Source organism: Pithys albifrons, chromosome 4 (genome assembly GCF_047495875.1).
Source record: "Pithys albifrons albifrons isolate INPA30051 chromosome 4, PitAlb_v1, whole genome shotgun sequence".
NCBI classification, from domain to species: domain Eukaryota; kingdom Metazoa; phylum Chordata; class Aves; order Passeriformes; family Thamnophilidae; genus Pithys; species Pithys albifrons.
The window spans coordinates 66,534,255-66,548,780 of NC_092461.1; the positions used below are offsets into that span (position 1 = coordinate 66,534,255).

Below are 14,526 nucleotides of genomic sequence, written 5' to 3' on the forward strand. Positions count from 1 at the left end.
TGAAGGGGTATAAAACCAAGACCACCATATCCCCATCTAGCTGAAGACAATAAACAGTTTGGAAAAAGATGAACATTCTGAGAAACTACTGAAGTCTGATATAAGGCATGTTGCAATGGTAAAGTGCATGCTGTGCTTTCCTTAAAAAGCAGGACTTCACATGTGATTGTCTTATTTTAACTTTTTTTAAAATTTGAACCTCTGTTTTGAGTACTCTCCTCTCTAATCCCTTTTAAACACAGTAATGTGTCCTTGGCCCTAGATGAAACCAACTTTCTTGACTGGATGAAAACTAGATGTGTAAGAAACCAAATATTTTCTTAGATTATGATTAGTATCTGCACAACAGAGAACTCACACTGAATTGAAGTTTATCATACATATAAATGGAAAGAAAGGTCTCCATGTGTATGTTACCTTAATTTAAGAAAATGAAATCTAAACTACATTTGAGGTCACTGGAGGTGAACCTTGGAAATTCTGAACCTCTGAATTCATTTACGGAAAGCTCAGGAAAACAAATATAGACTGCTGGAGTCCCCCTTATCTGTTGTTTCAATTTTTCCCTCTATTCAGATAGGAAATAGAATAGGAACAATTCATATAAATTCAACTCTTGTGGACATATTGTTTTAATGACACTCACTGAAAATATTTCAAAAGCTGTGAGGTTGATAATATATACATGAGGGAGAACAAAATTCCAAAACAGTCATTATAGTCCCAGGCTAGAGCTGGGAGTTCCTGAGGGACATAAAGGATGGCCAGCAAAGGCTCCCCAAGATAAATGAAGAAACAGTGCTCTGTAGTTCCTCATGACTTTTGTATTACTGTGACCATGCTTATTATTTCCATGGTGCCCAGGAGGGCTAAGCAAGGGTGAAAATCCTATTCTGTACCTCTAAGAAGCTACTCAGAAAGACAACTCCAGTTCTAGAGAACTTATTGAGATGAGATTATATTTATAAGACAAGCAAGCTTGTTTTCAATACTGTCATGTGAGCATACTCAAATATACCTTCACAAATACACTATTATTCAACCCCAAAAGGTGTTTTCTAGGCATATAAATATGTGTATTCATATCAATATAGGGAGCCACAGTCTATCTCCTGCTTCTGAAAATTCAGTATTATAGAAGTGGAAAACAACAGCTGTGAGGGAAGAAATTTGGAGTACAAATGAACACCAGACCCAACTAGATTTGCATCTGGTGCTGAGTAGACACTGGGGAATTCTATGACAACGGGAGATTTTATGCATCTGTCAGCTAAATCTAGCAATTCTCATTGGGACAATTGCAGGGATGAGGTTGATCTCTGAGAGCTATTTGAAGCCAGAACAAAATAAAGGAAGAGGACTGTATCTGATTTGTACCTGCAATTTGCAGAGCTGGCTGGTTGTATGAGTTGGGATCACACATCTGCTCTGAGAGAATTTGCAGGATGCCTTTCATAAGAGACTCAACATGTTTGATTTCGAAAATGCTGTGATTTGGGGCCCCACTAAAGCCTTCTGGTGCATAATGAAAAGGTTTAAGAGTGTGTGTGCACATGTGTGTATACGTGTTTGTGCATGTGTATGTGGGGAATTCAGTTAAAGAACAAAGACTGATACAGTTTAAAAAACAGATTTTCAACACTTCTCTAAAGATTATTGGAATATCATAATAAACCCAGATATTCAAGGAAAAGAAGGGTTGTGACCATATGAAACAATCTCTGATCTGAAGTAGTCTTGCTCTTACCTTTCCCTCATTGCAGTACAGCTGACTTTTTTTATATGTATATAAGAAAAAGTCTTGTGCGTTTTTCTCACCATGATTTAGAAGCAAATGAAAAAACGAGAGTTTCAGCACATTGCACATCATTATACATTGTAAATCCTCATTTGTTTTCTTTAGGATTGTCACTATATGTACTGTTGGACACTACACATTGCAAAACATTACTGCAAAATAATCAGATTCACACAATTTTATTTTAATCTGTATTGCACAGTAACCGTAATTCTTAAGAAGGGAGCTACTTAATTTATCTGGATTCTTCTTTGTGTGACTACAGGATATACACAGATGTCACATGAAAGCATTTAACCTCTCTTCCTCATAACCCTGGATAACTGGAAGCGGGTGTGGACTGAGGACTGATGGTGATGCTGTGAAGTCTGTGCCTGTGACCTTTCTACCTCAGACATCTGAGACCATACACTGCAGCAGCACTAATGAATGTGCCCTTTCCTGATGAACTCATGTTTCACAGTCCCTGGTATGGTATATTACATAATCTGGGATGATGTAAAAATGATTGGCAGTGCAAAAGATAAAATAAGCCTCTTTCCTTCCTTCCTCATCTTCCTCTCAGATAGGCTGCTTGAATTGCTTTTGTTTTGGGATGACCCTTGTTCCAAGTGATTTCTGCACAAAAAGCAAAGGAAAGAGCTTTTTACAGCTGCTGGTTGTAGACCATGTATCTGAACTCTTCAGACATAAATCAACAGGACCATTTTTTATGCTGTTGCCTAGTCCCCTTTACCTGCACACACGAATCAAATTTATGCCATTTTCAGATACAGTGATTGAATGAGTTCTTGTGTTAGAATTTTGTTTTTTAATGACAAGTGCTACCATGATTTTACCATGAATGTGTGAAGAAATACTCTGAACTGCTTTGGCTCCCAGTTGTCTCTTTGCAAAGTAATCTTTCTGCTGCATATGTGGTGGCAAATGTTTCCATAATACAGCCCCTGACTCCTGTAATTAGAGCTTATTACCATGTGAAGGGTAAAAAGCAAATAAGCTTTTAAATATACCATATTAATGACAGCTATAAATGTAGATACTTCTTTAGCAATGCTGCAATGGAATATGGTACACTGAATGTAAGTCCACAATTTTCTAAAAATATACTCCTGTTACTGTGGAAGAGACACAGGTGGAAGCTTACCATGAGAAAATAGGCTTGGTTGGCAATTTGTTAAATGTTAAAATCCAATTTCTGAGAAATTCTCTTTTGGTTATAAATCAGGCATGAGAGAAACTTTGCTCCCTTGAGACAACTGCCAATTTTTTTCTCTGGACATAGATGCAGTTTCTTAAAAGCCAGAATTTATTTACAGCCTATAAGATATTTTTAATGCTGACTCTCAACAGGCACGTAGCAGAATTTTTTGTTTCCACTAGAAAGCTTTGGCATGTTTGTGTGTTTTGTATGTGTGTGTCCATGCGTGTGAATGTAACCCTTGCACATACTACACAATCTGTTTGGGGCCAGGATAGATGGTATTCTAGTCATATAATAACTAAGTCCAGGCTCACCCTAATGTGCAAGTCACAGGGTGTGGACCCATCAACCTTTCTAAAACTAGAACACTACGTTACAACATTGACACGCCTAAGCAAGGGACTGACATTAACCTCATGCTAGATTTAAATCATTCCAGGCAGTCTGTTTTGAATTTCCAAATGTGCCATACTGTTCTAATGAGTTAATTCATTTGGTATCCATTTCCTCCTGTCAGCTGCTTTTGGAAAATAAATTGTGCATTGTTATCTTAGCCTTGTCTATCCTATTAATGGTTTAGGAAATGCAGCTGAAGATTATCTGGAGTTTTCTATGGCAGAGGTTGACCTGTGACAGTGGAATGATCAATCACATCTTGAAGGAGTCAGAATCTGCCAAATGCTTATTCATTTTGGTTTTCTGTCTGCAGGGTAGAGTTTTTAACAAATGTTTTCCACCATTTGTGCAGAGCGGTAAAAGCAAAAGTGTCAAGAATTTTGCAAAAACGTCCATTTCAATGTGTAAATGTCACCCACCCAATAAAGGTGGATATAGCAATATACTACAAATTCCACTTTTGCCAGCACTATATTAGAAGTCTTCTCTATTCCCTTGTTGTTTGGTGTTAGCAACTAAATTGACAACACCATGATGATTTCCATGTGTTTTCACAGTGCTGTGTTAGTCAGGTGTGAGTGGGGATGGATATAGTGTGTCCATCCCAAGCATCTGCCAGCAGTGGACTCACAAAAGAGGGTTGTCCAGAAGGCACCTGGGGTTACACAAATGCTCCTGTTGCTCAGCTCCATAGTGCATCCTTCACCTGCCAAGACCTGTCTCCTGTTTCCCAATACACTGCTAAAGACAGAAGTACTTGTTATCCTCTAATTCACTCTGGTAAGAAGCAGTACCGTTAACTGGTCCTACCTGAGGTTAGAAAACAAAGCTAGATGGAGTGCCTCTGATTCCTGTTAAAGGGCTGGAAAAGCTCCCATGAGAGACAGATCTTGTCTATTAATCTATTTGGCAACAGCGATAGCTTCCCTGCTCTTTCCAATCCCTCCACCATTTTGAAATACTCAGTTTTTCTTTATGCGTCTTCCTCAGTTTCCTAGCGAGTATATCAAATCTGCTATCCTATGATTAGTCTAACAACTAATTTTTAGAAATGCCTAGATATCTTTGCTCCCTGGTGTTCTGGCTGTGTTCCCTCTGTCAGCTTTTTGCACTGTACTCTGTGCTAACCTCTGTGTGGCACACAGTATAGCATCGCTCGTGCCCATACTCTCCCTTCTCTCCAACCACAATTAGATCATCTCAAAATATCTGTACTACTCAGAGGCTCTAGATCTGATGTGAGGGTTCATAGATTAATTTAGCACAACTGGTTTACCTTGGGATTTAAGCAAGCTACTAATTTAACAGCCCTGAATCTTTCTGGCTGTCCCTATGCTGAGGTCCTATGCTTCCCATAGGATCTGTGGGAATAAAAAATGTATAAAAAGAAAAAGAAGCACAAAATTCTTAGCCCTTTAGCCCTTCATTTCGCTGTGACTTTCAGGCAGTTATGACTTGCACACTGGAGAGACTCAGAGTTATTTTTTTGTGAGAAACAGATTGAATGTGCAGGTTTTCATTGATCTTAGTGCAAGTGAAGACCACCTCTCTGAAGAATCCCCAAAGAATCTAACACATGGTGATAGGAGTAGTCAGGACTTTGTATTTGAGTTTGTTTTCTCCTGCACTTCCATTCTCCTCAGCAGGTGGTGGAAATACGTCTTTATTTTCCCTCATTATGCTTTTGATTGTTGAAAACAACTTTGACCATTCTAGCCCTACTTTAACTTAACCCACCAAAGTGGAACACTGAGTTCCCCCTTAATCCTGAACTGAGAGCTATGTAGGAACAGAAGCTGCTTACATAGGAGTGAGGCAATCCATTCTCTGAGAAGGAATTCTCTAGAGCTGCACATGGTGTTGCCAGAACAAAATCCTCACCAGCACAGCTGTGATGTACAGCTCCAAACTGGGCCAAACAACTTGCACCCTGTGCACATTTGAATTTCCATTTTCCCAGAGTGTTTCAGAGTGAGCATAAAACCCCTCTCCCTTGGAGCTGCTGCTGACTCCTGGATGGCCCTTGTGTGCGTTGTGTGGCCTGCACATGCCTGGCTTTTTCCTGGTGCCCTTAGCTCATATTTTCCTGGGTGTCAGAGACATCTGTAAGATACTCCAGGGAGAAGTAGACCACAGTTTGATGTTCATAAATAGCTTCTCAAATCCAAGGTATGTGAAAGAAAATACTGTCAATGCTTTTATTTTGATTCTATCTTTATTTTTACAACTTAGTTCAATTTTAACAACAACAAAATGTCGTGTATTCTCTGTAACATAAATTGATGCAGCTCCACTGAAGTCTGTGCAATTGCATCAAATAAGCCAACAGAGAATTTGACCCATAAAGGAAAAAGAAACCTGGATAATGCTATACTTTCAGCATGAACATTCATTTTCCTTATTGCCTGTCCCAAGCAATGATTTTCTCTGGTGAGAAATTCAACTGCAATTTTTACTATCAAGAATGTTGCTTTTAAACAGGAAAATACAGGGTAAACTATGATAATTTTCAGTAGCTATACTACTATAGCCTTAATTTTCAAGTGAAAACATTACCAAACTCAATTTCAGATAACGTTTTATTATGTGCAAACCACTGTTGATATAATAACTTCTATTTTAGGTTGCTAGCAAAGAGAAGAACAATGTGACCCATTTAAAAACTGGCTCACAGAAAAATATTAGCAATCCATTTATCATTACTATTTAATTATGGTGATAAGCACCTTTTGATAGAAACAACTCTTTGTTACAAAACTAACAGTAGCATAGAATATATTTGACCATAACACATGCACTTTGTAATGGTACTGAGAAATGGACTTTCTGTTTGTTGCCAATTGTTTGGAAAAGAAAGAAAAAATAAGAAAAATTCTCACCTTTGAATTCTTCAGTAGATGGAGCCTGATTTCATAAAACTCTGATCAATAGACAAATCACGCTCACACAACTGGAGTGCTGCAATGGCTGGATACAGGCTCTTTGGGAAGGACAGGTCAGGATCCTGAGAGAAGAGAGCAAATTAACAACTCTGGACATCATGGAAGGAAACAATGGGCCTGTTCAGGGACCTGCTTGGAACAATCCCATCCCAAGACACCATCTTGCAGAGGAGAGGAGGAGTTCAGGAGAATTAACTGGTTTTCAAGCATCACCTCTTCCAGACTCAAGAATGTTTGATCCCCACCAGAAGGAAGTAAAACAAAGGTGGGATGAGACCTGCGTGGACGAACAAGAAACTCAAAGATATAAAAAAAACATTCAAGAGGTGGAAGTAGATTTAGGTGATATAGAAAGAATACAGAGAAATTGCCCAAGAATGCAGGGATCAGATTAGGAAAGTGAAGGGCTATGAATGGCAAAAAGAGAGGTTTCTTCTACAGGAACCTCAGCAGTAAAAGGAAGACTGGGGAAAATATGGACCCTCTTCTGAAGGGGAAAGGGGACCTGGCAACAGAGGACATGGAAAATATCAATGTACTCAGTGCTCTTTTCTTATTGGTCTTTACTGGTAAAACCAACCTTCAGGAATCTCAGATCCCTGAGATGCATGGAAACATCTGGAATATGGAAGAATTACCATTGTTGAAGAAGGACCAGATTAGAGAACACTTAGGTGGGATGAACACAAGTCCATGGGACCTGATGGGATGCAACCACAAGCGCTGAGCAAGCTAGACGATGTCACTCTGAGGCCACTTGTGAAATGCCATGAGCATCAGGGGAGGTTCCTGTGGGCTGGAAGAAAGCAAATGTCACTCATTTCTTCAAGAAGGAACTATAGACCACTCAGCTTCATCTCATTACTCAAGGTATACCATTTGCAAACATGTGAAGTACACAAGGTGATTAGCAGTAGTTAGCATAGGTCTAGGAAGAGAAAATCATTCTTGACCAACCTGGTAGCCTTCTATGACAAAGTTCCCAGCCTGATGCATGAAGAGAGAACAGTGGATGCTGCTATCTTGAGTTTAGCAAGGTGTTTGACACTGACTGCTATAACATTCTCACTGGCAAATCTATGATGTACAGACTAGGTAAGAGGAGTGAGGAGTGAGATTGAAAATTACCTGAAACTGCTGGCCTGAAAGGACTGTGATCAGCCACAAAAAGACCACCTGAAGGCCACTCACCAGACACGTACACTGGAGATTGATACCGGTGCCAAATTAGCTTAACATCTTCATAAGTTTTCTGGAGGGTGGGACAGTGTGCACCCTCAACATGTTTGCAGATGATAGAAAACTGGAAGGAGTGGCTACTACACCAAATGATTGCAAATAGAGAAACAGGCTGACAGGAACCTCTTGAAGTTAAAAAAAGGGAAATGCCAAGTCAAAGGAACAATTCCAGGTATCCATAGAAGCTGTAGTGTAAACCAGCTGAAAAGCAGCTTTAACATAAAGGACCTGGGCTTGGCTGTACTAGGAAGAGTGTTGCCAGCAGGTCAAGGGAGGTCATCCTGCCCCTCTACTTGGTGCCATTGAGGCCACACCTGGAGTGCTGTATCTTGTTCTGGGCTGTCTAGAACAAGATAGAAGTAGAGCTATTGGAAAGAGTCCAACGCAGGGCCAAAAAACTCGTTAAGGAACTGGAGCTTCTCTACTATGAGAAAAGGCTGAGATAGATGGCATGATTTAGCCATGAAATAAGAACGCTTGGGGGGATCTCATCAATATGAAAAAATATCTGAGGTAGGTGAGTAAAAAGGATAGAGCCAGGATCTTTACAGTGGTGCCCAAAGACAGGACAACAGGAAATGGAGGAAATGAAACACAGGAAATTCCACTTAAACATAACAAAAAAAAATTACTGTGGAAATGGTTAAACACTGGCACAGGTTGCCCAGAGAGGTGGTGGAGACTCCATCCTTGGAGGTATTTAAAACCTGATGTGATACAGCCTTGCGCAGTCTGCTTTAGCTGACCCTGCTTTGAACTGAGAGTTTGGACTAGTTGGTCTCTAGAGGTGCCTTCCAACCTCAGCCATTCTGTGAAATCATTGCTTATATAATAAAACAAAACATTATCTCTGTAAGAAGCCCCATGTCACAGTCATGGGATGCAATCTTGCTCTTCTGCTGCTAAGTTGTTTTAGAATAAATTGATGTATGAACTTGCAGGATATAGGTGCATGTAGGATCCTGACATCCAGGGAGACAGCAGGGAGATAGGGACCTTTTGGCACCTGTTTCTGGAGTAGATGGGGGATGGTTTGCTGCTCCTTGCCAGAAGCATTCCTTAGAGGCTGGGCTTTCCCATCCCCAGGTAAGGAGCACAGTGGTCATCATGACCTTGATCAGTCTAGCGTGCTGGAGAAGAGGAGTGAATTGCTGGTGGGGAACAGCTGCCTGTGCTCGCACTGTGGCACCTTCTCTCAAGGAGAATCTGCAGCTCATTTTTCCAGCCCACTTTCTAGACCTTTTGTGCTGATCCCACAAAGCACAAAGGGAATAGAGCAGGGCTGGGAATATGTGTGAAAAAATATCTCTCCCAGCCTTTTAGATAGAGAACAGAGGGAGTATATAACAGGATGACTTTTGTACCAGTTCCACAGAGATAAAATCACTTTAGAAAGCAGGCTTTTTTCGTTGTTTAGGAAAACTAATTTTCTTCTCAGGTTTGAATTAGACAGTAATTTTATTTTCCCTTCAACTTCCTATTATTGTTATGACTATTATCAGCAGAGTTGTTATGAACATCAAGCATAAGAAGAAAGCTATGTTTTTCCTTTTTTCTTATTTTTTTCTTCTTTTTTTTTTTACATCATCCTTTTAATAGTAAGTTTTGGATTGGATCACTTACTCTATTTAGGATTAATGCATTCATGAGTCTTATTTTCAGTATCTATGAAGAAAAGACATTTTAAAGCAAATTGAGGTAGCTGATATTTTCCCTAATGCATTTTTAATGTATGAGACATTGTAAGGACCAGAAAAGCATTCTGTGCTCTGCAATACAATTGGACAACAACAACAACAACAACAAAGAAAGTAATATAAAACCAAGCTTAAAGAATGTATGGAAGGAGCAAAGATATAGTCATACTATTAGTGTCCAGTTGGCTAATTTTATTGGGATTTCCAGCATATGAAAAATGAATATGATAACTGGTGGGGGGATAAGGATGTTGGGATATTAATAAGAACATAATTCCACAAGAAATTGTCTTGTGATCTATAGCTAATAATATTACTGAAATGAGGCTAATGAAGGAAATCAATCCTACATAATACATTTTTGTAAATCTGATTCTCAAAGCATTTCTGATAGAAAAAAGATAGATTTGTCTTCACCCAGAAATCCCTGCTAACATGAGAAGTCTCACTGAAATCAATTGACAAGCAGACTGGGGAGTAAATAAACCTCTGTGGATGCACTACTGCTCTGCCTTGCTTCTTAGTTCCTCTCTCATTACAATGTCCTTAGAGCCACATTTTCTGTAAGAAAACTGCTATAGTGCATCTGGAGTGACATTACAGGCCTTACTGCTGTACTAATAAGCTCCACCTGCTATGAAAGTTACCTTTGGTCTTGCTGACTTGGGTACTGGTCACAGAAGATTTTGCTGTCCTATACCAGTCTTTCCAGACCTTTAAGTATGAAATTAGCTGGTCTACACTGCACCCCATGCTGCTTGGTTTTACTGATGTTAGTGCTAAAGAAAACTAAAGGAAGGCAAGCTTCATTGCATTTACCCATTCTGTAGGAACACTGCAGGCTGCAGTACGTGTTTTCCCACCCCAGCCTGTCTTCATTTAAGTAACTGAAATAACCTTCAGTGAGATTTAGCAGATCCCTGAATATGTACACTTATCCCCTTTTTTGTGTTTCTTGAATGTTTCATTACCCATTTTTCTTGGAAAGTACAATGTGATTTATAACGTGTATCTTACAGCATTTGGAAGAATGTCTATTTCATCACAGAAATTTCGTGGAATATATTTAAAACCACAAATATTTTAGAAACACTGGCAGTACTTTGCTTTGCTTCAGGTATAGACTCATAGTTCTCTTAATGAAGGAATGTCTACAATGAATTTGCAAATTCTGTGAATAATTTTGTGAATGCTGAAGTGTGACCACTATTCTTGATAGACTGTGAAGAGAAGCTCCTTCACATTTTTATCTTCTCAAGTCCAATATGTTCCTGTCCAGGGTTCTGTCTCTGTCACCATGCTTATTTAAGACAATGGCAATAACCTTCTTGATGTCAGTGAGGCAGGATAAAATCTTGTGTAAACAGCCAGTGCTTACATCTTTCCTTATCTCAAGAACCTTGCTGACACCCAGTTTAACACCTTATACATTCACCTGATCCAAATACTTTAGGAGGGACAGATAGGTGACAACAAGGAGGTAGCATGTGAAGAAAAGGATGTGAATGTAAAGTTGGATTACAGGTGTAAAGCTATGGACAAGATCATAGCACCTATTTTTGTGTTCAAGTTTTTCTTTCTATATCTCACTTCCAAGCAGCTGTTGAGGTTAGCAGCATGAGGCACAGGAGATTATGGGCAAAAATGTGTTTGTACAATCAGATGCTCAGAAGAACTGAAGTCTTATCTGAGCTTGGTGAGAACAGTCTGAGATATGACAGGAACTGGAGAAACACCAGCAACACAGCAAACAAGGGAATGGCTACTGGTTTCAAAAGAAAAACAATTATGTTTTGTCAGAAAAGGAAAGATTTTAGTTAGAGCCCTGACTGGTTATTTGTGTTTGAGGTTACTTATGAAAACCACTAAGCACAGAGCAGACCAGATCCTGGCACTGCTGTGCTGTCATCACTGTAAATTCATTAATGTTTCATTGAACTGTTCTAATGCCATTAGACTTCCCTATGTCACATGTGCTGTGTCTATAAATGCTTTCTTTGTCTCCCTGCATAGCAGGAAAGGTGAAAGGCACTGGAATTGAACTGATTCTTCCAGCCAAGAATCTTTGCAATCATAAATAAAAATAAGTCCTTTCAGCTTAACATTCATTGCATCCTATCTCATTTAGAAACAGATGTCAGCACAAGGAGAAGGCAGGTGCAGAGTGCCTCTTTCAACTGCTTTTGAAGGAAAGCAGGAAGTGAATAAGTCACAGGGAGCTGTGTTGTACGGATCTTTGGAAAAGCATTTTTAGCTTCTAGAACCATTTCTGCTAATGAGGGTGTGAGATGCCAGCTCTTTGGAAGTTATAGCATGCAGTGTCACGCTCTTATCAATCCTGATGGATGTGGTGTGTATGGGAATATAATTTCAACAAGATGATATGAGGAATGATTTATTAAGTTACCACAGAAAGTACTGAAGAAAATAGTGTCTCATACAAAAAAAAAGGTTTGCCTTAGTTGAATGCTATATAAACTGCAACATTTCTTATGTACTGGAAACCCTCAAATGGATGCTCTCCATACATTGCAGCACTGTCTGAACCTGCATATAAATATCCTGAATAGTAGCTGTAAAGTTTCAATTTACAACAACCGGTGTCTAACTCCAGTATCTCCGGAAGGCCACAAACTGATTGTTGCCCATCATATTATTGCTGTTAAAACATTAGCAATGTAATCTGAGAGCATGTTAAATTTGAGTATGTGGTAAGAATCTGAATACTGCCATTTTCCCCCTTAGGTAATCCAGCTTCCACACAAAACATATTTTAATGAGAGCAAGATCAGACTCAAAAAGATCCATAGTCTCTACAAGACAGGAGACCAAAGTGAGTAGAAAGAAATAAACAGTACCACAGCCCCTTTCTCTTCTCTTTCTGCATCTATCAAGTGAAGCTGGTTTGAGGTGGATGGAAACATGCTATTCGTTGTAAAGAGCTGGCACAATTTGCCCTCATTAGCAAAGCATGCCCACTTTTATTTGCCACTCTTCCAAAGAAGAGTGGCATTTAAAACACCACAATGCAGGGCTTTTGCACAGTGTCTGGGATTTTAACTATGAAAGGAGAAGTTTGCAAGAAAAACTCCTGCAGATTCCTGGGCTTGATGCACTGCATAGTCTGGCATGGATTTCACTTTCTCTGTGACACTGGAAAAGCACTAACCTTCCTGTCACAGAACAACTTACTTTGATGACCTATGCTAGCAAAGAAGCTCTGTGATAAACAAGCTTTTAATCTTGTACTTCCACACTTAGTAAATTGCAACTTGACAAAGCTGGGTGTTAATGACTGTGCCAAAAACTGAACAAAGATGCTAAAAGAGGGTAGGAGAGAAAAGAGCTCATGGGAAGTGCACCAAAGAATTGTGCTTTAGAGGTGCTTTGTCAGTGCTTTGATTTAGTGCCATCAGTCTTACTGCAGCAGGCCTTCTACTTAGTGCTAATGTAGATAGTCCAGAAAAACTCTGAAGGGATTAAATGATGCCTTGCAACCTGAAAAGTGCCTTCTGCATCCCTAAATTCTAAGGAGGGATCTGCCAAAGCAAGAAGCATGCTGGGACTCAAGAGGAGCCTGCCCTTTTGTATGATATGGTCTCTCTGGAAAGAATTGTACTGTAATCAAAGTATACAAGCAGCCAAAACTCAGCATTAAATTTTCAGGAAAAAGTCCTGCTGGCTTTCCACGCCATTTCATGCGTGTCAGAAAGAACTGCTGGAGTAGGCAATACCCAGTGCTCAAATATATGCTAACATACCCAAGACAGAAATGTTCACTGCCAAAATGAGAGTTTAAGTGCTTAACAGGAATAATAACAATAACAACAATAACAATAATAATAACAATAATAATAACAATAATAATAACAATAGCAATAGCAATAACAACAACAACAACAACAACAACAATAATAATAATAATAATAATAATAATAATAATAATAATAATAATAATAATAAATTTAGGAGAATTTCAGTTTGCTGTAAGAAATATCAACACAAAGCTGGGAGGCAAAAATAAGCTATTTCAGAGAAAGTGCTTAAACACAGGCGAGCAGTTTGAGAAGCAGTAAAGGAGTGTAAGCAGCAGAGGACGTTTTCTGCTGCCCTGAAAGTTACCTTGTTCTCTGAAACCTTCACAATAAGCCTTAAGTACTGCACTGTCTTGTGGTGCTACTGTGCCCCTTTTCCAGATGAAGAGAGGCTGAGTTTATCTGCCTTGGTGATGCAGATACAACAAAGCACACTGTGCTACAAACTAACTCCCTTCCTGTGGAACAAACATTAGGAAGCAGCTGAAGAGATATTTAAGACTCCTGTGTTTCAATGTAAACCAGAAAATGTCTATTTTCAGATTCTTAAACAAGAGAGTGGAGATTGTGGAATACAAAATATTATTGAAAGAATAAAAAGTCTGATATAAAACTTTTTTTTAGTGAAGAGGTTTTCTTTGATGCCTTCCCCCCATCCTTTTTATATAAAACTGCTGTACATGCATGTATTGCAGGACACTGATGAAGTATTAGAGCTACTGGATAAATTACTGCATGGAAATCTGGAGTGTTTTGGGAAAATATTTCATATTCAGTGTGTGAAAGGATTTTTATCTTTAATGGCAGCTGTTTGAAGTTTTTCAGTGGCTTGGAAAGTTACCAGCCCGTTTGCATTTCTGAATATGAACATTTCTGTGCCTGTGTAAGATCTCCATTTTTGGAGGCTGGGGATACAAACATAAATTCCTTTATTGGTTCTTTTACCACACATCTAATCTGAGTCAGGTATTACTACATTATTTTTGATGTTATTATCACCCTGGAAGAATGCTAGTTCAAGAAATCAGTGTTCAGTGTTTCTATGCACAACACTTAAATTAGAACAAAAGTTGCTTCTTCCTAGTTATCTACATGAAACATGATGAATGACTTGTAAAATAAAAATCTGAATGGAAATATCTTCTGTTCCACAGTTCCAACTGAACAGTTTTGCATTGCAAAACTAAGGATATGAGCTAGGCATCCTTCTAACAGCATTACAGTGTGATCTCATGCTGCCTGTCATTTCCTGCCTGTCCTCTCTTTAAGTACTTGCTCCTTCATAATTATTATCTGCAGTTGGCAACTGGACTTTGAAACTGTAAACCGCTTTCCATATCTTTTGTTTCCTGCTGTATATACTTTGAAATCATATGGTTTGTTGTGTCACTAAGATTGCAAGTGATATGACTTTACAGGAAAAAGGTAGAAAAAA

General features: G+C 39.0%; 1 long non-coding RNA gene across 2 annotated transcripts in view; it reads left to right on the top strand.

Annotated features, from left to right (window-relative positions):
- Positions 1-14,526, top strand: part of LOC139671517 (uncharacterized) — a 54,526-nt gene that overhangs the window by 36,086 nt on the left and 3,914 nt on the right. Inside the window, exon 4 of one of the 2 annotated variants that reach the window (XR_011697736.1) lies at positions 2,064-2,264. The exons of the other annotated variant lie outside the window; for it this stretch is intronic. This is a non-coding gene — a long non-coding RNA (uncharacterized lncRNA). Of the gene's footprint in view, positions 1-2,063; positions 2,265-14,526 lie in introns of those variants that run through there. 2 annotated transcript variants of the gene reach the window in all.